This window comes from Bos indicus x Bos taurus, chromosome X, assembly GCF_003369695.1.
Source record: "Bos indicus x Bos taurus breed Angus x Brahman F1 hybrid chromosome X, Bos_hybrid_MaternalHap_v2.0, whole genome shotgun sequence".
NCBI lineage: Eukaryota > Metazoa > Chordata > Mammalia > Artiodactyla > Bovidae > Bos > Bos indicus x Bos taurus.
The window spans coordinates 21110905-21131272 of record NC_040105.1 but is presented as its reverse complement, the minus strand read 5'-3'; positions in this window follow the sequence as shown (position 1 = coordinate 21131272).

The window sequence follows — 20368 nt, the reverse complement described above, 5'->3', positions numbered from 1 at the left end:
TATCACATCAATTCTGCCTTTCAAATTTATTTCTTCTCTTGATTAAATTTCCCAAGTATTTTATTTCATGCAGTAGTTGATTCTAAAGTTCTGTGTAAAAGAAATTTTCAGGTTGAATTAGTTCAGAAATCAGTGGAGGAGTTTGCTGTTTAAAGAGAAGTTCTTCATATTTTCCTTGGCTGAGTGAATAGCATCAGCACTTTAATCAAGTGAATAGTTGCTACATAATTTGTACATCATTATGAATAGCAGGGATTTCAAATTGACATGCTTTCCTGGGATCATACATTTAACAAGTATGGAAAGTGGCTACATATAAGGCAATAGGGAGAGGTAGGGACTGTAGGTCAGTGGAAAATGGATTCCCCACCTAAAGGTGTGCAAAGTCAAAATTAGTAAAATCACTGTTCCAGTGAGAAAAATGCACATATGGGCTGAACGGAGCCAATACACTTTGATATAATGCAGCATAATATAAGTTTCATACATTTGCTAAGACCAAAATACATATATTTTTTTGACCTTACTGCACAGCTTGTAGGATCTTAGTTGCCCAACCAGAAATTGAACCTGTGCCCTCTGAAGTGGAAGTGTGGAGCCCTAAGCTCTGGACTTCCAGGGAAGTCCCCCAAATATGTATTTGATCAGATTTAATAACTTCAACTATATAGAATAACCAAAGACCAAATTACTGTTGAAGAAAAAGTTCTGCTTAGGGATTTTCTACCCTTTTATAATCACTATCTAGTTTGTGGTGACTATCTGTATTTCCCTCTTCAAAAAGCATCCCCTCTTCCCAACACTTATTTAAAAAAAAAAAAGTGATATATTTAAAACATGGGGCTTGGAACAGGACCCATGAGCTTAATCCTAACTTTATCTCAGGAACAAATCCATTCTCGTAATACTTCCCTGTATGTTGGGTGGAGTAGTAAGTCTTCTGTGATGAGAGCATAGTGGAATCAAATGTAATTGCTAGTATTCAGACACTTTAACATAGAAAACCAGTGATTTCAAGTGGTTTATGTAATGAAGACTCCAGTATTCACAGAAAACTTTGAAAATACACATTCTTCTCTCTGCCCAGGAGTAACTGGCTTAAATTTCATTAGCCTGAATGGAAGGAAGATAAAGTGGCTGTTGAGTTAACAGATGGACAAGTTGGAAAGAAAGGACGTATTGCTGATCTCATCTTCTGCTCAGGTATGTTGTTAATTGCGGAGACAACCTGATCTTTGTTGAGAACCAGGTCTTTCAACCTGGGTACACAGCCTGAAGTAATTGCTTTGGCAAATGTTTACTCTGTCCCAGTGATAGAGGCCAGATAGCCTCTCTTTGCCTTTAAATTGAAAAGTATACAATATACTTTTTATCACTATGCGACACTATTAGGAACACTTGCCTCCTAGTGGCAGAACATTCTTTGACACTTAGAGGACACAAACTACTCCCCATTAGATAGGTCCACCACCACACCAGTGAACTTCTAATCAACAGAGGTGGAGGTAATGGTGTCTCACAGCCTAAACACAGTGGTGGATCATATGCAGTGTGGAGAATGGAAAATTAAATTCAAGCTTTGTTACATTCTTTGAAATACAATGGATAAGAAAAACAAACTATTGCCAACTGAAATAAATGAACAGCTTTAAAAGTATCCACCTTAAAACATGAGTGATTCTGAGTTCTGGAGAACATATATCCTCATTTGGGAAACTTCTGGGTACCATCACTGAGATGTATTGAAAAGACATAAATCTGAATCTGATAGTCACTGCTCAAGAAAAAAATTTAAGCAGAGTATACATGCATATATGGAGAAGGGCATGGCAACCCACTCCAGTATTCTTGCCTGGGGAACTCCGTGGAGCCTGGCGGGCTACAGTCCATGGGGTCGTGAAGAGTGGGACATGACTGAGCAACCAACACATACATACATGTACACCATGACTTCACAGGTCTAAATGGATATCAGTCAGGCCTCCTTGACTTTTTGGCAAATTCAATAAGGAGACCTAAACCAATGACCCCTACAGTTCTAAATCTGACACATCTTAGAAGATTTTGAGAGAGCTGTTTAATATATTGTTGGTCATGGACCGCTATGGAAAGGAATACTACTGGTATGCCATAACATTTCAGTTGGATATTTCCATTCTGGGTTAGGCAGTGCAGGACTGTTCTAATACTCAGTGTTGACCAGACCCAAATGGCTTCTGTGACCAAGAAGAAATGGTGTACATGGGAACTGACTTAGTCTTTCCCCACAGAGGTTTGTGCCTTCTAGACAAGCGCCATATCATATGTAAATAGAGGACCACTGGAGCCTTCCATGTCTCCTCCTCCTTAATGCCTCCCCCAAAATGACAATGACTCTGGAAAGGCAAGAGCTCATGTGGTTTACTGATGAGTCAACAAAGCATCTTCAGAGTGCATGGTATTAGAAGGCTGTGATCCCTCAAGTGAAAGAGGAGAGTGAAAAAGTTAGCTTAAAACTCAACATTCAGAAAACTAAGATCATGGCATCTGGTCCCATCACTTCATGGCAAATAGATGGGGAAACAGTGGAAAAAGTGGCTGACTTTATTTTCATGGGCTCCAAAATCACTGCAGATGGTGACTGCAGGCATGAAATTAAAAGACGCTTACTCCTTGAAAGAAAAACTATGACCAACCTAGCAGCATATTACAAAGCAGAGACATTACTTTGCCAACAAAGGTCCATCTAGTCAAAGCTATGGTTTTTCCAGTAGTCATGTGTGGATGTGAGAGTTGGACTATAAAGAAAGACAGGCCCCCACAGCAGGTTGGAAGGCAGGAAGTGAGAGTGGTCTTGCCAGTACAGTTGCTTATTTGAAATCTGTAAAGAGTGCACTTGTACATACAGGCCTTAGGCTGGGGGAAATAGTTCATTTAAGAGAGGCACCAGAAGCATAGCTCTGAATGCTTTCTTCCCAATGGCATCTGTGGCATACTGTGATATTACCACAGTAGAACTCTTAAGTGAAATGCATTTGGAAACCCTGTGGCTTTTCATATCTACATGGACACACAGATACTATCCCTCGGAGTTTTAATATTTGCCTGGGCATAGTTAGCAAGTATTAAGACTGGTGATGCCTGGCCCACAGCTGAGACAATTTTAACATGCATTCATTAATTCAGCAAGGAATTGTGGAGGTGCTTTGATGGGCAAGATGCTACACTAAGCCCTGTGGGGGGAGAAAGAGATAGATAATATCAGTCCTGCCCTCATAAAATGCAATTCAATTAAGTTGCAGATCAGGGACTGGGCATGGGAAGAGGACACAGGCCACAAACACTATAATGTATACATCTCTCTTATTTGTTCTGTGACTGGAATAGAAGTATAAAAACTGGAAAGTTGAAAAGATGGTGAGAATGAAAAGGAGAGAGAATAACCAAAGAGGAGGAAGAAAATTAAGAGTTTATCTGGGTCTTGTAAGGGAGGTAGGAGTCCAAATAGGTGTGGATTTGGTGTCGAGGAGGGAGTGGTCAACATGCTGGGAGGTTTGGGAGGGGCCAGTTAGGAAGTGCCCAGAGAAATGGCATGTCTGCCAAGCCCAGAAGTTAAGAACTTTAATTACGTTTTGAAATGGAAATCAACAACAAAAATGTATACAGAAACACAATTATCTCAACCATGTAAACATATCTGGACAAAGACTGGAAGGAAAAAAAAGGCCAAAATGTTGACAGTAGTTCTTTTTATGTGCAAGGATTTTGAGTGTGTGTTTTGTATTCTTCTCACTTGGTGAGCTGATGTGGACCTCAGCTTGATATGACTGTTAAGTGGAATAATGACAGTGGACAGGGGCATTTAGGGAAGAGTTTATATTCAACTCAGATAAATTGTGTCTGACGTTACATTTTTTCCTGTTAAAGTTGGAGATGTATCATTGTTGACATTGTTTTTTCTTTTAGAGAAAGAAGATTTAACTAAGATTGCATTGTAGTAAGCCTACATGGAGTGTATTGTCTTTTTCCTTTCCTGTTGTACTCTTCTCGATCCCCCTTGCATGATGCCTGTAATGATACCCCTAAATGAATTTCCACTTTGTCTCAGAGTCTGTTCTCTGAGGGGTGCTGGGGAGGGACAGCTAGGCTAAGACACTGTGCCAGCCTTCCCACCTACAATCTCTCAAACAGGGCTGAGTTTACACTGTAACTATGACTTTTTAAAGCTTTATCCCCCCCCTTTTTTAATTGTTTTTGGCCACACCCACAGCATATAGAATCTTAGTCCCCCAACCAGGGATCAAACCCACACCCCTTGCATTGGAAGTGTGGTGTCCTAACCACTGAACGACCAGGGAAGTCACTACTATGACATTTTGATTGTGAAACCTACCCTTCCAGTAACATATGGTCTTCTGCTCATGATTCTAGGAATGACAAGCAAAGAGTTTGCATGGTTAGCACTGGAAGGGACCATCAAGCCATCAGCAAGTCCCAAAGTGTTTGTACCCTGGAATCCACTTGAGGAGCTTCCAAAATGACTGACGCTTGCTTGTATCCCCCAGAGATTGTGTTGTAATTGGTTTGAAGTGTGACTTGAGTGTTTACTTTAAAACATTCCCTGGGTAATTCTAGGGGAAACAACTTGGGAACCACCAGTCTAAAACAGGAATTGGCAAATTATGGCTTGGGGGGCCAAATCTGGTCCGTTGCCTGCCTGTCTTTGGATAACCTGCAAACTAGGAGTGCTTTTTACAATTCCAAATGGTTGAAAAAAACAGAGCCCAGGAAGAATATTACTTGATGACAGCTCTCTCTAATCAGTGGTCCTACAAGACTAGCTCCTAGGGAAAAGGACAGTGTGGTAACTGATTTTATGGTCACTATATTTGATTGTCTACTAGCATGTCAGGTCAGACACTTAATGTTGAAAAGATGAGTAAAAGCAACCTACCCACATCCTTGCTTTCTCTTCGCAAAAACAGAAGCATAATTGAGTATAAGAAGAAAGAACAATAGCTCTTGCAAAGCTTTTGCAAAGTGAAAGGAGAGGAAGGAATTTTCCAGTGTGTTTCTTTTCAGATAGTCTTGTGTGTACATGTGCAGTTTAGCTGCAGCAGTGCTGGAAAGCATAGTCCTCTATGACAAAAGCGTTACTGGGGATTTGTCTAGCTTCTCCCGGTGGAGGGGGGAGGGGTAGTAGATGGGTCGTCTTGAGAAAGTTAAATTTATGGTGGCCTATATTTGTTTCCTCTCATTTGTATGAATGAATTACAGGAACAGGCACACAGTGTATTTGGCTTTGAACTGTATAGGCAGTGAAGTCATCCATGCTGGGTGACAGGCTAACAGCCATGTTTTCAGTCATGTGGATTGAATAGACTGCATAGTTAGTTAAATGCCCCTGGAAACATTGCACGTTAGTTGACTGGTTCAAAACCTCTTCTTTATTCCATGGCACCCTTCCATCTATAACACTCCTTATAAAAACTCTGAAATGCAAATAGGCTTAAGGATTTGGTCAAAGGAAAAAGCCAAAACAGAAGTCTTCCCATTATACAGCTATGTACACAGTGCCCCTTCTCTCAGATGCTTCATTATTTTAATTCCAAAGTTCTCAGCGACCTTGCAAATAAATAAAGCCTATTGAATCCAAATTGAATCATCAACTTATGTGCAGTCAAATGAGCATGTGACATTGGTCTATAAATAAGTGACCGGCATTAGTGGATACAATAAAACTGGTAGGTTCAAATATGCTTAAAAACCTAGCTCAGTGTGATCTCTGAATTTTGTGTACAAATGATTTCCTTGGAAGCCATGCTGTTTGTCTTTGATTCCACAGTCTGCTGGAGAAAGTGGCCTTGACTTTTAAAAAGGGGTTTTGGCTAAATATAGTCTAGCGTTAAATTTTAAATATCTTTTTCTTTTCTGAAAAGGATGAATGTTTCAAAGTGGTTTAAAAAATGAGAAATACTCCATCCCTCCTAACTTGGTGACCTGATTTGGTCATCTGAATTTCACCTTTCTCTTCGATTCTTTGGTTTGGATTCTGGTTAACACTATTACAGTAACACTAAGTGTTCATGGTGCTCTTTCTTCAAATCTGTGCCCTGGGTAGCATCGGACTGGATACATACACAATTAAGTGCGTGCTCAGTTGCTTCAGTCACGTCCCACTCTTTGCAACCCCATGGACTATAGCCTGCCAGGCTCCTCTGTCCATGGAATTTCCCAGGCAAGAATACTGGAGTGGATTGTCATTTCCTTCTCCAGGGGGTCTTCCCACCCCAGGGATCAAACCTATGTCTCCTTCATTGCAGGTGGATTCTTTACAGCTTGACCCATCTGGGAAGCCCATTTGCATATAAATAGTGTACTAGAGAACAGCAGGGACATAACCCAGATCCACAGAGTGTGAAGACTGTGACTTACAAAAGGCTATGATCCTGTCACAGCTAACATTCTACTGCAGGCTTTCAGATCCCAGCCCATCTCACCTAGAGCCCAGGGACCTAACTGCCTGGCCCTGTGAAAAAGAAAGTGAAAGTGAGGTCACTCAGTCATGTCTAACCCTTTGCCACCCCATGGACTGTAGCCCGCCAGGCTCCTCCGTCCATGGGATTCTCCAGGGAAGAACACTGGAGTGGGTTGCCATTTCCTTCTCCAGGAAATCTTCCTGACCCAGGGATCGAATCCAGGTCTCCCGCATTGCAGGCAGACTCTTTACTGTCTGAGCCACCAGGGAATCCCTGGCCCTATAATCCTTTGATTTTTCGTTCTTCCACTTCTGCACCATGTTCTTTCCATTCCCAAGGATGAGTCTCCGTCCCTGACTGTAGTGGATGTTGTGGTGCTTAACATAGCTTCTCCCTTCAGGGTTAAGGCCCTCGTTCCTCATCTGGTGGTTGCTGATGTTTGCCGATGTTTGCCGTCTTACTTCCTCCCTAGGTACTGACCTTAGCTGATAGGCTCTGCCTCACCCAAGGCTATGTCCTTTCCCTACAGGTAGTCTTTAGCCAATGATTTGGTGGTTGACATAGAGTTACAAAGTTATGGCCTCCTTCCCTTGATTCTAGCTAATTGTGAAGGACTGTTTCAGCTCCAGTGTACCCCCATGTGACTGGCTGAGGCCTCTGTTGTGATAACATCGCAGCTCAGCTTCTCCCTCTTCCTCTGGTATCCTTGGTGCTTCCACTGGTGCCATTTCTGAGAGCACTGCCTAGTGAAAGCTCCACACAAATCTGTCTGAAAGTCTGTTTTCAGAGGAACTGAACCTAAGGCTTAAGAACACACATCTTTTCTCCAAATAATACAGAGTTCTCATCCTTCGGATGGGAACTAGTTCATATTTTCCTTATTTCGTATGTTTGGAAACTGAAATTTAGATTGCCAAGGTCGTGGAACTAGTAAACAGCCAAACCAGATACCTCAAACCGAATCCCATGTTCTCATTTACCATCACATACTGCCTGCACACTTTTATCAAAAACTTGTTCTTCTCAAGCATATAGAAAAAAATAAAATAGAAACACACATACCCATCAGCCAGATTTGATGGTGTTACTATTTTGCCATTCTTATTTCAAATCTCTTTTTTCAAGAAATAAAACATCACAGATACAGCTAAAACCCTCTCCCCTAGCCCTTTCTCTTCCATATTTTCCTGATATTTTTTGAAACAAGGAATCCATGAGTCAAATAACGAATATATATATATATATATGTAAAAATGATACTCTTGCTAATGAAGACTTTATTGCCTAGTTGGCCCACTGGCTAGATGCAAAAAAAAAAAAAAAAACGTATTTTAAATTTGAATAAATATATCTTGCTTAATCTTATATATTCAGCATGATTTGAGAGTGTTTTGCTAAGTGATTCTCCTTTACTCTCAAGTTTCATAACTACATTTATTTGAAGGAAATTAATCCCCATATGTTTCTAATTAATACATGCTTAACTGCTCATCAGAATGTTTTGTATAGGCAATTGACTTGTGAAAAACCTTTTCCAGCTTTTATCCTTAATTTGAAGAGGCAGAATTTGTCATCAAGAAATAAAATTGAGCACTATTTGAATCGTGAACTTAAATATTAGAGTTCGAACTCATTTTCAACTTGAGAAAATGTTTCATTATTCCTTGCTCATTCATGCCTTCCTTTGGCCCTTTTCCTCCTCTTTTCTTCACCATTGTATTATTAGGAATTTGAATGTCAGGTAAAGCTTAACACTATTAGTGGCCTTTTGTTGCCTTTGACTACAATACTGTAATCACCAGAGACATCAAGAATTGAAGGATGAAAGCTCATTTATCCTAAGAAAGGGAGATGGGATTTGATGGTATTAAAGCACAAAATGCATTTAGTATTTGTGTTTTGTGTCCCACCTGAGCATGTCAGGAATTGACATAGGGTCAAGGGTCTGTACTAGACTATGTGCTAGTAAAGCTTGGGCAAGAATAATGTCCTGGAATCATAGTTAACCAATACTCTTCCATCTTACCAGGGCTGGGACAATTGAGCCAAAGATAGCAATGGGACATTTGTCTTGGAGAGTCTTATGGAAAGGACTTATACAAATTGGGGAGTGGCAGAAATGCATTAGTGATACATAGAAGTCTGGTTTCAAATAATTGCCTGCTGACACATCATCCCAAGAGTCATACTACCCAGACCAGTAATTGAGGGTTTGAATGTTAGAACGTGTGATTTGATCGTAGCCAGGACAAGCGATTCAAGGGAAAATACGTGATTGAGATGTTCGTGAGATTGCGGTTTAGTGGTGCTGGTGCTGGAGATGAATAGCATTTGATTCAATTATTTTTTTAATTTATTTCTTAATTGGAGAATAATTGCTTTATAATGTTGTGTTGGTTTCTGCCATACAACCACACAAATCAGCTATAATTACACATATATCCCCTCCCTGTTGAGCCTCCCTCTTCTTCCCTCCCCTCCCCAGATTGATTCAATTATTTATTTAATAAGCACCAGATTTACTGTGGACCAGACCCTGTGTCCCTGATCACACAGAGCTCCCTGCACCGACATACAGCAAATTTCCACTGGCTATCTAATTTTACACATGGTAATGTGTATGTTTTAATGTGACTCCCTTAATTCTTCCCACCTTCTCCTCCCCTTGCCCTGTGTCCACAAGTCCATTCTCTGTCTGTGTCTCCCTTGCTGTCTTGCAGATAGGTTCATCAGTGCCATATTGCTAGACTCCACATATATGCATTGATAAACGATATTAGTCTTCCTCTGACTTACTTTACTCTGTATAATAGGCTCTACATTCATCCACCTCATTAGAACTGACACAAATGTGTTCCTCTTTATGGCTGAGTGATATTCCATTGTATACATATACCACAACTTCTTTTTTTTTAATTTATTTTTTAATTGAAGGAAATTGCTTTACAGAATTTTGTTGTTTTCTGTCAAATCTCAACATGAATCAGCTGTAGGTACACATATATCCCCTCCCTTTTAAATCTCCTTCCCATATCCCTCCCTATCCCACCCCTCTAGGTTGATACAGAGCCCCCGTTTGAGTTTCCTGAGCCATACAGCAAATCCCCCTTGGCTGTCTACTTTACATATGGTAATGTAAGTTTCCATGTTACTCTTTCCATACATTGCACCCTCTCCTCCCCTCTCCCCATGTCCATAAGTCTATTCTCTGTCTGTTTCTCCATTGCAGCCCTGTAAATAAATTCTTCAGAAACATTTTTCTAGATTCCGTATATATGTTAGAATATGATATTTATCTTTCTCTTTCTGACTCACTTCACTCTGTAAATAGGTTCTAGGTTCATTCACCTCATCAGAACTGACTCAAAGGTGTTCCTTTTTATGGCTGAGTAATATTCCATTGGGTATATGTATCACAACTTCTTTATCCATTCCTCTGTCGATGGACATCTAGGTTGCTTCCATGTTCTAGCTATTGTAAATAGTGCTGCAATGAACAATGGGATACATGTGTCTTTTTCAACCCTGGTTTCCTCAGCGTATATGCCTAGGAATGGGATTGCTGGGTCATATGGTGGTTTTATTCCTAGTTTTTTAAGGAATCTCCATACTGTCTTCCATAGTGGTTATATCAATTTACATTCCTACCAACAGTGCAAGACCATTCCCTTTTCTCCACACCCTCTCCAGCATTTATTGTTTGTAGACTTTTTGATGATGGCCATTCTGACCTATGGTATGAGGTGATATCTCATTGTGATTTTGATTTGCATTTCTCTAGTAATGAGCGATGTTGAGCATCTTTTCATGTGTTTGTTAGCCATCTGTATGTCTTCTTTGGAGAAATGTCTGCTTAAGTCTTTCTCCCACTTTTTGATTGGGTTGTTTGTTTTTCTGGCATTGAGTTGTATGAGCTGCTTGTATATTTTGGAAATTAATCCTTTGTCAGTTTTTTGATTTGCTATTATTTTCTCCCATTCCGAGGGTTGTATTTTCACCTTGCTTATAGTTTCCTTTGCTCTGCAAAAGCTTTTAAGTTTAATCAGGTCCCACTTGTTCACTTTCGTTTTTATTTCCATTACTCTAGGAGGTGGGTGATAGAGGATCTTGCTTTGATTTATGTCATCGAGTATTCTCCCTATGTTTTCCTCTAAGAGTTTTCTAGTTTCTGCTCTTACATTTAGGTCTTCAATCCATTTCGAGTTTATCTTTGTGTATGGTGTTAGACATTGTTCTAGTTTTATTCTTTTGCATGTAGGTGTCCAGTTTTCCCAGCACCACTTATTGAAGAAGCTGTCTTCTCCATTATATATTCTTGCCTCCTTTGTCAAAGATAAGTTTCCCATAGTTGCATGGCTTTATCTCTGGACTTTTATCTTATTCCATTGGTCTATATTTCTGTTTTTGTGTCAGTAACATCCTGTCTTGATTATTGTAATTTTGTAGTATAGTCTAAATTCAGGATGCCTGATTCCTCCATCTCTGTTTTTCTTTCTCAAGATTGCTTTAGCTTTGGTGTCTTTTGTGTTTCCATGCAAATTGTGAGATTATTTTTCTAGTTCTCTGAAAAATAGCACTGTAAGTTTAATAGGGGTTACTTTAAATTTGTAGATCACTTTGAGTGGTATAGTCATTTTCATAATATTGATTCTTCCAGTCCAAGAACATGGTATATTGCTCCATCTGTTTGTGTCATGTTTGATCTCTTTCATCAGAGTCTTACAGTTTTCTGCATTAAAGCCTTTTGTCTCTCTGGGTAGATTTATTCCTAGGTATTTTGTTCTTTTTGTTGCAGTGGTGAATTGGATTGTTTCCTTGACTTCTCTTTCTGATTTTTGAAAGACTGCTTATCCCTCAGGCATTTAGAATTTGGCAAACTCTGGGGGAAGTTGGCCAACTATTAGAGGACAAGTTCATTTTCTCAGGCTGCCATTAGTTGGAAACGTAGTTGTTACTGAAAGAAACAAGTCTAGTAGCAATAATCTTGAGTATGTACCAAGTGGTAAATGTTTAGTATAATGCCCAGACTTTTTTCTAGAACAGATTTCAAGTCAATAAATATCATTACAGAGACTAATAGTTCAGGTCTTGATTCCTCTATTATACTAAATGATCATGACATGACCGATTATGGTGAAATTGTCAAATCAATGAATTCTAAAACTGTACATGGAAATGATTAACTGGGGTGCCCTTCTGCGTTTTGTTATATTATCATGAAGCATGAGGATCAACAGTTAGAAATTTAGTTCAGAAAGTTGCCAGAGTATTTCTGCTAAGAGATGAAATTGGAAGGATTTATGGTATGCAACTTATCCAAGTATTTTTCTGATTCCTTCCATCTTCCCCCTATCTTTTGTTTCTTACCTAATTAATAATTTTAACAAAGGTTTTGTGATTGACAGCAAATAATGGACTTCATTCAGCTCCCACCATGGCTAAGAGAGGAGGAAGGCTAAGGAAAAAATGTGGTGAAATCTTTAATAGCTGAATTTCTTAACTTGTCCTTCTGCTGCCCTCCAATTTACTCTCGTGTTTTGTTTGAAGTTGCCATTTTGAATCTAGAACAGAATAGCAAGGATGGATAATGTCTCAAATGACTATCTCTGGGAAGAAAACCTAGCACAGATGTCCTGTCGCTTATACATGAACAGTCACCCATGTCTGATTCAAAACCAGAGCACACAGGTGAAAGGGGCCTATAAATGCATAATATATACATTACATGCTCAAGTTGCCAACTTGCCTCCTTTTACCTGCCATTGTTCTTCAACTGAAAAGGCCAAAAATAATATCAAAGAGACAAAATAGAAGATGATTTTTTCTGTTATAAGGGAAAGATTTCATTACTATTGACCAGTTTTTCCTCATAAATGTTTAAAGAACCTGATTAAGAAGGAGATTGAATCAAGTACTTAGAGGCACATTCCCTGCATACAATAATTTATGGTTGTTCAGATCATATTTTCTGGAAATAGTTTATATGAACGGTTGACCAGATAATTGCAAAGTTTTCTATTTTGGTTAAGCAAATTGAGATAACTAGATCAACAGTCGATACACTATGATCTAGGTTGTTTTTAAGGAGAGAGTGGCTACAATATTTGTCCTATAGCTAGAGCTATCTGGTCAATATATTTATTAATAGTTAAGAAATCAGTGAAGTTTCATTTAAAGCATTGTTATCATGACTTAGTGTGAAATCTGGGGCTTCCCTTTATAGATTACTAAGTAAAGGTGATTCTTATTGTGATCCTGTTGGCCTCTCCTTGAAGGTTAGTCGCAGTGCCAGTGTATTTTTCTAGGGATGGGGTTGTCATGGTCCTGGAGCAGCACCCATGAACAACATGGGGGAAAGTATTTCTTTAATTTCCCTTGATGAGCATCCCTCTCATGGGTCCTTTATGTAAGTACTTTTGGTTGGGCCAACTTCAATGCGAAAGGCAAAATCTTTTTATTTTTTATTTTTATTTTTTTTAATTTTTAAACTTTACATAATTGTATTAGTTTTGCCAAATATCAAAATGAATCCGCCACAGGTATACATGTGTTCCCCATCCTGAACCCTCCTCCCTCCTCCCTCCCCATACCATCCCTCTGGGTCGTCCCAGTGCACTAGCCCCAAGCATCCAGTATCGTGCATCGAACCTGGACTGGCATCTCGTTTCATACATGATATTTTACATGTTTCAATGCCATTCTCCCAAATCTTCCCACCCTCTCCCTCTCCCATAGAGTCCATAAGACTTCTATACATCAGTGTCTCTTTTGCTCTCTCGTACACAGGGTTATTGTTACCATCAAAATCTTTTTAAAGGAATGCTAAAAGAACACACACAGGGATAAAAGAATAACATGATAGAACCCAAATACTAAAAACATTCACACACTTACTACTTGTGCAATAGTAAACAGATTTTGTTTTGAGTTGTTACAGCTTTAAATGGCCAGCTGGGGTCTTAAGCAAGTGCATTTATAGGATTGAGGCTCTAGGTGCGCTGTCCGAGTGAGTGAATGGAGGCTACACTGAATGTTCCTAGTCTGAGAGCCACCAGCACAGAGTCTTTAGGGGACTGGACCTGAATCTGGTTCGTGCATGTCCATCTGAATTCTCTGGTGTGTGGCCTCTGTAAGGTCACAGAATTAACCCCTTGACACTGAGCTTCAACAGAGGGATTTTCCTTCCACTGCTTCTTTGTTTTCTTAGCACTCAGCAGGCTAGTCAGTATTGATCAGACCTTTGATCTCCTCATGACTGTGCTAGTGGGGACAGAGGACTGGGTACAACCAGGGTATTTTCCAAATCACATGGCCCTTTCCTGCACCTGTCTCCGGATGGGAAATGGCTGAGACATGAATGAGGAGGAGGCTGGAAACTAAGCGTTATGGCCTTGATGGCTGCTGACAGACAGGGTTGCTCCATAAAATACAAGTTGCCCAGTTAAATTTAAATTTCATATAAACAATAAGTCACTGTTGCAACTATTGCATGTGATATGCCTATGCTAAAAAGTACTTATTGTTTATCTGAAATTGAAATTTAACCAGGCATTCTGTATTGTTTTTGATTAACCTGCCAACTCTGTGCTGAGAACTCTGTGGGAGCCTGTGGTCAACAGAGCCATCTCTGCAGTAGTCAGCAGCTGGCCCAGGACTGAAGTGGAGAGCTTCCCTGGTGGCTCAAAGAGTAAAGAATCTGCCTGCAATGCAGGAGACCTGGGTACGATTTTTGGGTTGGGAAGATCCCCTGGAGAAGGAAATGGCAACCCACTCCAGTATTCTTGCCTGGAAAATCCCAGGGATGGAGGAGCCTGGCGGGCTACAGTACATGGGGTTGCAAAGAGTCGGACATGACTGAGCGACTAACACACACTGAAGTGGAGGTAGCACTGACAATCATAGATACCACCACAGTGGATGAAATTGCCGGAACTTCTTTTTCTCTCCTGGCTCCACTTAAGTCTCAGTGGACCCCCAAATTGACCTTATGGATGGGCATTCAGAACTAGATTTCCTTTGATTTAGAGAAATAAAGGAATGTCACATTCTTGCACATAGGTGTCATGCAACAAAATCTCAGACTCAATTTCTTACTAGATAAAATAGAAACAGTAAACATTACTGACTTCATAGTTTGTCTCAAGAACTAAATGAAATTATGTAGTTGACACAATTAGCACAATGCCTATCCCTTAATACATAAGAGTTCAAATATGTCTCTCATCATCAGGATGAGGGGAATGCTAAATAGAAATTTCAGAATATCCTTAGAACTATCCTTAGAACAGCTACTTTAAAATAAAATTGTCTTATCCAGCACTTTCCTTCCACAGCTTCAGTCTTTTCTGGATCTTAATTCTTGGCCCTTCCAGCCCTTGCCCTGGGCCCAGATAGAGAAGAAATTTGCATAGTTTGCTGCAAGGAGTAATGCACCAGTGGCTCCAGCATTAAATGAATATAAGCCCCGCCAGTATTTCCTTTGAAAATATGAGGGTATCTGCGAAGAGTCCAAAAGGACAAAAGTTTCTGTGTAAGGCTTTTCTAAATATTGCACAGTCGACCCTTGAACACTATGGGGGCTAGGAGTGCCAGCAAGCCATACAATCAAACATCCCCCCGTAACTTAGAATTGCCTCCTCCCACCCCAATCCCTCTTGATGAAAGTGAAAGTGGAGAGTGAAAAATTTGGCTTAAAGCTCAACATTCAGAAAACAAAGATCATGGCATCTGGTCCCATCACTTCTTGGGAAATAGATGGGGAAGCAGTGTCAGACTTTATTTTTGGGGGCTCCAAAATCACTGCAGATGGTGACTGCAGCCATGAAATTAAAAGATGCTTACTCCTTGGAAGGAAAGTTATGACCAACTTAGATAACATATTCAAAAGCAGAGACATTACTTTGCCAACAAAGGTCCGTCTAGTCAAGGCTATGGTTTTTCAAGTGGTCATGTATGGATGTGAGAGTTGGACTGTGAAGAAGGCTGAGTGCCAAAGAATTGATGCTTCTGAACTGTGGTGTTGGAGAAGACTCTTGAGAGTCCCTTGGACTGCAAGGAGATGCAACCAGTCCATTCTGAAGGAGATCAGCCCTGGGATTTCTTTGGAAGGAATGATCCTAAAGCTGAAACTCCAGTACTTTGGCCACCTCATGTGAAGAGTTGACTCATTGGAAAAGACTCTGATGCTGGGAGGGATTGGGGGCAGGAGGAGAAGGGGCCAACAGAAGATGAGATGGCTGGATGGCATCACTGACTTGATGACTGTGAGTCTGAGTCAACTCCGGGAGTTGGTGATGGACAGGGAGGCCTGGCATGCTGCGATTCATGGGGTTGCAAAGAGTCGGACACGACTGAGTGACTGAACTGAACTGACTGAACCCCAATCCCTGGTTCCCTGAATTGGGGGTTGATTTATTGTGAAACTCATCAACCACAGGAAGTTGGCTTTATAATGGTGTCTCAAAGACTGAGTTGTAGTAAATTTTAAAATATAATATTGAGAGTGATAGTCACAGATACATTTTTGTGGTGAGACAATGAAAATACATGGTTTAAATATTGATTTGGGAAAACATTACTAAGCAACTTCTTTAGTCTCTCCATTGCTGTAAATTTTATCCTCACCAACATAAGAAGTAACTGAAGTTTTGGGGGGGGGGGCGGAAACTTTGTTTTGAAATAGTTTTAGATTTACAGAAGAGTTGCAAGCTTAGAAAAGATAGTTACAATGAGTTCCTCTATACCATTTACCCACCTTGTGAAGCTGTTGTTCAGTTGTTGTGTCAGACTCTTTGTGACCCCATGGACTGCAACATGCCTGGCTTCCCTGTCCTTCACCATCTCCTGGAGTTTGCTCAAACTCTGTGTCCATTGAGTCAGTGATGCCATCCAACCACCTCATCCTCTCTTGCCTCCTCCTCCTCCTGACCCTTTAGTTATTCCTCTTCCTAGAGTTTCTATGGATGCTGATCATAATAAATCAGGCACACTCGTGTCAAAGAGACTTGTTTAAAAGGAAACTCAGGAATCACACCAACCAGATTTCCTACAAAACAATGGGACTCAAACCTTTTCTTCGTTTATTTCCACTTAAGGAAAGAGCTAGAAGAAAAGGGAATGGTGTTTACTTTTGAACTTGACCAAAATCCAAGTGGAGCCCAATAAAGAACAAGGAAAAACCCTTCAGTGTGTTGGTTATCTAGGTTGGACCATTAGGCATTGAAAATCAGCATTTTTCTGATTAATACATTTAAGTCACTCCTCATTAAATACACTTAAAAACAAAGGAGATTGGTAATTATCAACTGACAAGTTAGCAAAGCAACTGCAACTGATGAAATTTGCTGAACAGCATCTTAATTTTATACCCTATCCTGTGGGTGAGCCTAGGGCCTGGATCAGAATCACTGAGCAGCATTTCTCTAGCTCCAGTCCACTCTCCAGGCACATGCCATCGAGCTCTCCGATTCAGCCCAAATAATTCTGAAATGGTTCAAGATGTCAATTGTGTGCACCAAATGCACACCCACTGACTTTGCTGTCCCATCGCCATTTTCTTTGTCCTCTCTCATTTATAGCCACTGTGGATAATGTCAGAAGCTATTGCTGACAAGGTTCATTGAAGGCTCTGCAGCTTCTGGTGCCCACAAAGAGGTCACAGCCTTCTAGTTCTGGCAGGTGTCTACCTCAAGGGTGGCCGTGATAGCTGTTGAGGTGCTGTCATCTATACCAAGAGCATTAACCCCTGTTGCTACTGAGATTAATGGCATCAAAACAGCTGACAGCCTGCTCTGCAGCTCTTTTACTAGTTCCCTCTTTTTATGAACAATCTTCACTCCAAGGCGTGATGTAAGTATAGAGATAGAAGGCCAAGGAGGATAATTTGAATTGATAGACAATACTCAAGTCTCTATGCCTATTGTTTTGGAACTCCTTAGTTCCTCTTAAAGGATTCTCCTACAAAATTCTCCATGTTTCCAAACTCAACCTAAAACTGGGTTATGGTTTCAAAGAAGCAATTTTGTGTCAAATTGTCTCATAGATTCTTTGAATATTTACTTTTCCCTGTAAGACTTAGGGTCTTAAACTCAAATGACTGTAGTGACCACTTACCTAACAAATAAAATCAAGCAAGTGGAGATTGGCAAATTGGAGAAACCATGTCCTATCTCAAAGGGGCAGTAGTTACTTTTCAGCTCCAACTGATGGTGGCCAAGCATGATTGTTGGAGATTTTCTGATTTTTCAAACGAAGCTGGAAATCTGGTTGTTTATAATAAATCTTCTGATTTTCAAATATCATGAACTAACTTAACACTTGTAATGAGCACTATGCAAATCAAATAAAGCCTATTTATTTATTGCCCTGGACCCACAAGCCTCTCGTGGTTTGCTTTGGTGCCTACATGTTTTTTGTCAGAGTGGAGAGGCAATATGATGGTATCATATTTAGACAAATGCTTGCATCATCAGTATCATTAATTCCTTAAGTTCACCTGATGCACAGGACATTACAATGAAAAACCAAACAAGCTTATGATCTTTATTATAAAGTAATAATAACAATTTTAAAGAACTTAAAGTGTCCAGCACCTTAAATGTAGAATTGTTAGTTCTTTTATTCATCTATCAATTCAAATCCAAGCATGTCTTAGGAGGAGAGTAAAGCTCAGGGAATTAATTTAATTAATTTGTCCAAGTGCAGATCAATACATCTAGGAAGTCACAGAGCTGGAATTAGAACCAGAGGGCACTTACTTTCTACAACTTCACATTGCCCATGACACTAAAACTCCATCCAGTGGATAAGTACAAGTTAGGAAGGAATCTCTTTTCAGTAATGATATATGTATGTGTTTGTGCATCCTTGCACACATGTCTGACTCTTTGCGACCCTATGGGCAGTAGCCCACCAGGCTCCTCTGTCCATGGGATTCTCCAGGCAAGAATACTGGAGTGGGTTGCCATTTCCTCTTCCAGGGGATCTTCCAACCCAGGAATAGATCCTGCATTTCTTACCTTTCATGCATTGGCAGGTGGGTTCTTTACCACTAGCACCACCTGGGAATAAGTTCAGTTCAGTGGCTCGGTCATGTCCCACTATTTGAGACCCCACAGACTGCAGCACACCAGGCCTCCCTGTCCATCACCAACTCTCGGAGTTTACTCAAACTCATGTCCATTGAGTCGCTGATGCCATCCAACCATCTCATCCTCTGTCATCCTCTTCTCCTCCTGCCCTCAATCTTTCCCAGCATCAGGGTCTTTTCAAATGAGTCAGTTCTTCCCATCAGGTGGCCAAAGTATTGGAGTTTCAGCATCAGTCCTTCCAATGAATATTTAGGACTGATTTCCTTTAGGATGGACTGGTTGGATCTCCTTGCAGATAAGGGAATAAGTTACAAGAATTTATTATAAACCTGCAAGTCTGTGTGCCAGAAGAGAACTCTGCAACCTAAGCACTGTGAGAATCTTTTTCCTTGCAGAGTTCTTCATTCCTATTGAGGGTGTCATCTTCTTGGACTCTTCCTCTTCCCCTTCCTCCTTTTCCTTTTCCATCTGGCTTTTAGTTTTTGATACTAGGGATCCAGTGCTGTCAATCACTACATTGCAGGGGATCCTAGTCCCACTTACTTATACTAACATGTCACGCTTCCATTGCTGCTGGAAGAACATTGAGGTGACTTGGATATTTGATCAGAGTAGAATGTACTGGTGTCATAGGACTCTTGAAATACTTGAAGAATTTACTGTACATTTTACTTTACCATTAAGAAAGGAGAACTATTCCCAAGAACAAAGAATGCATTTTTCTCTTCAAATTATGTTGGAGAATCAATATAAAAATGTGGATCTTTATTAAGAATTCTCATTCTAATTGAAATGTTAGTTTGATCTCTTGGAAGGTTTGAATCACTTTGAAGTTCCTGTGAAGCTCTAGGTGTTGGAGATTTTGAAGGCACATTTCTCTTCAAGTGTTGCTTTCAAGTGCAAATGACCTTTCATTTCCCTTAGACTAAGGGGAAAGCGTGAGTTATGGAGTCACCAACAGGACAAGGAAATGGGCAGGTTGATTTTCCAGCTGTCTTTCAACTCTGTGTTTCTCTGACTCACATTTCCTCTGTCCAAATCTGGCCTGCTTGCCTTTCCTTTTTGAATTCCACAAATGTTGGCTTTGGCAAATCTTCTTACACTTTACTAAAATATTCCTTGAGGAAATGTATGTGAATTTATTGTTGAACAACTCATAAAATTCTTAGAACCTTCTCTAAAGGTGACCAGAGATAGTATATAAATTAATTTTAGGAAAGATTTGAAAACTTTATAAAGGTAAAGATGATGATAACTGCAGGAGGCCAGCATTTTACAGAATTGTAGACTTCGCTCATTCTTCTTTTAAACACCACTTGGCCATGTACTGTGGCATGTGGGATCTTAGTTCCCCAACCAGGGACTGAACCCACGTCTGCTGCATTGGCAATATGGTGTCTTAACCACTGGCCCACTGGGAGGGAGCACCCTGTGGTTTTTATAGTACTCATTACTTCACATTGCAGTTTTACATGTCACTCAAAGTGGGGTCGATGGACTGGTAGCACTGGCATGTCACCTGAGAGCTTGTAGAAATAAATTATCAGGCTCCACCCTAGGCCTACTGATTCAGAACCCACATTTTAACAAGTTCCCCAAGTTCATGTACACATTAAAGTTTGAGAAGCTCTGTTCTTTCTGTCTCATCCAGATGTCTTTTTCATTCTTGCATTTCTAGCACTGAACACAGAGCCTTAAGGATACTTGGAACTTTATGAATATTTATTGACTGATAAATTGTTTCTCAGTGCTTGGAGATCTAGTCTAAAGGCCTTGTTTAGAAATGTTAGGAAGCTCAGGAGGTACAGCTAACTAAATACA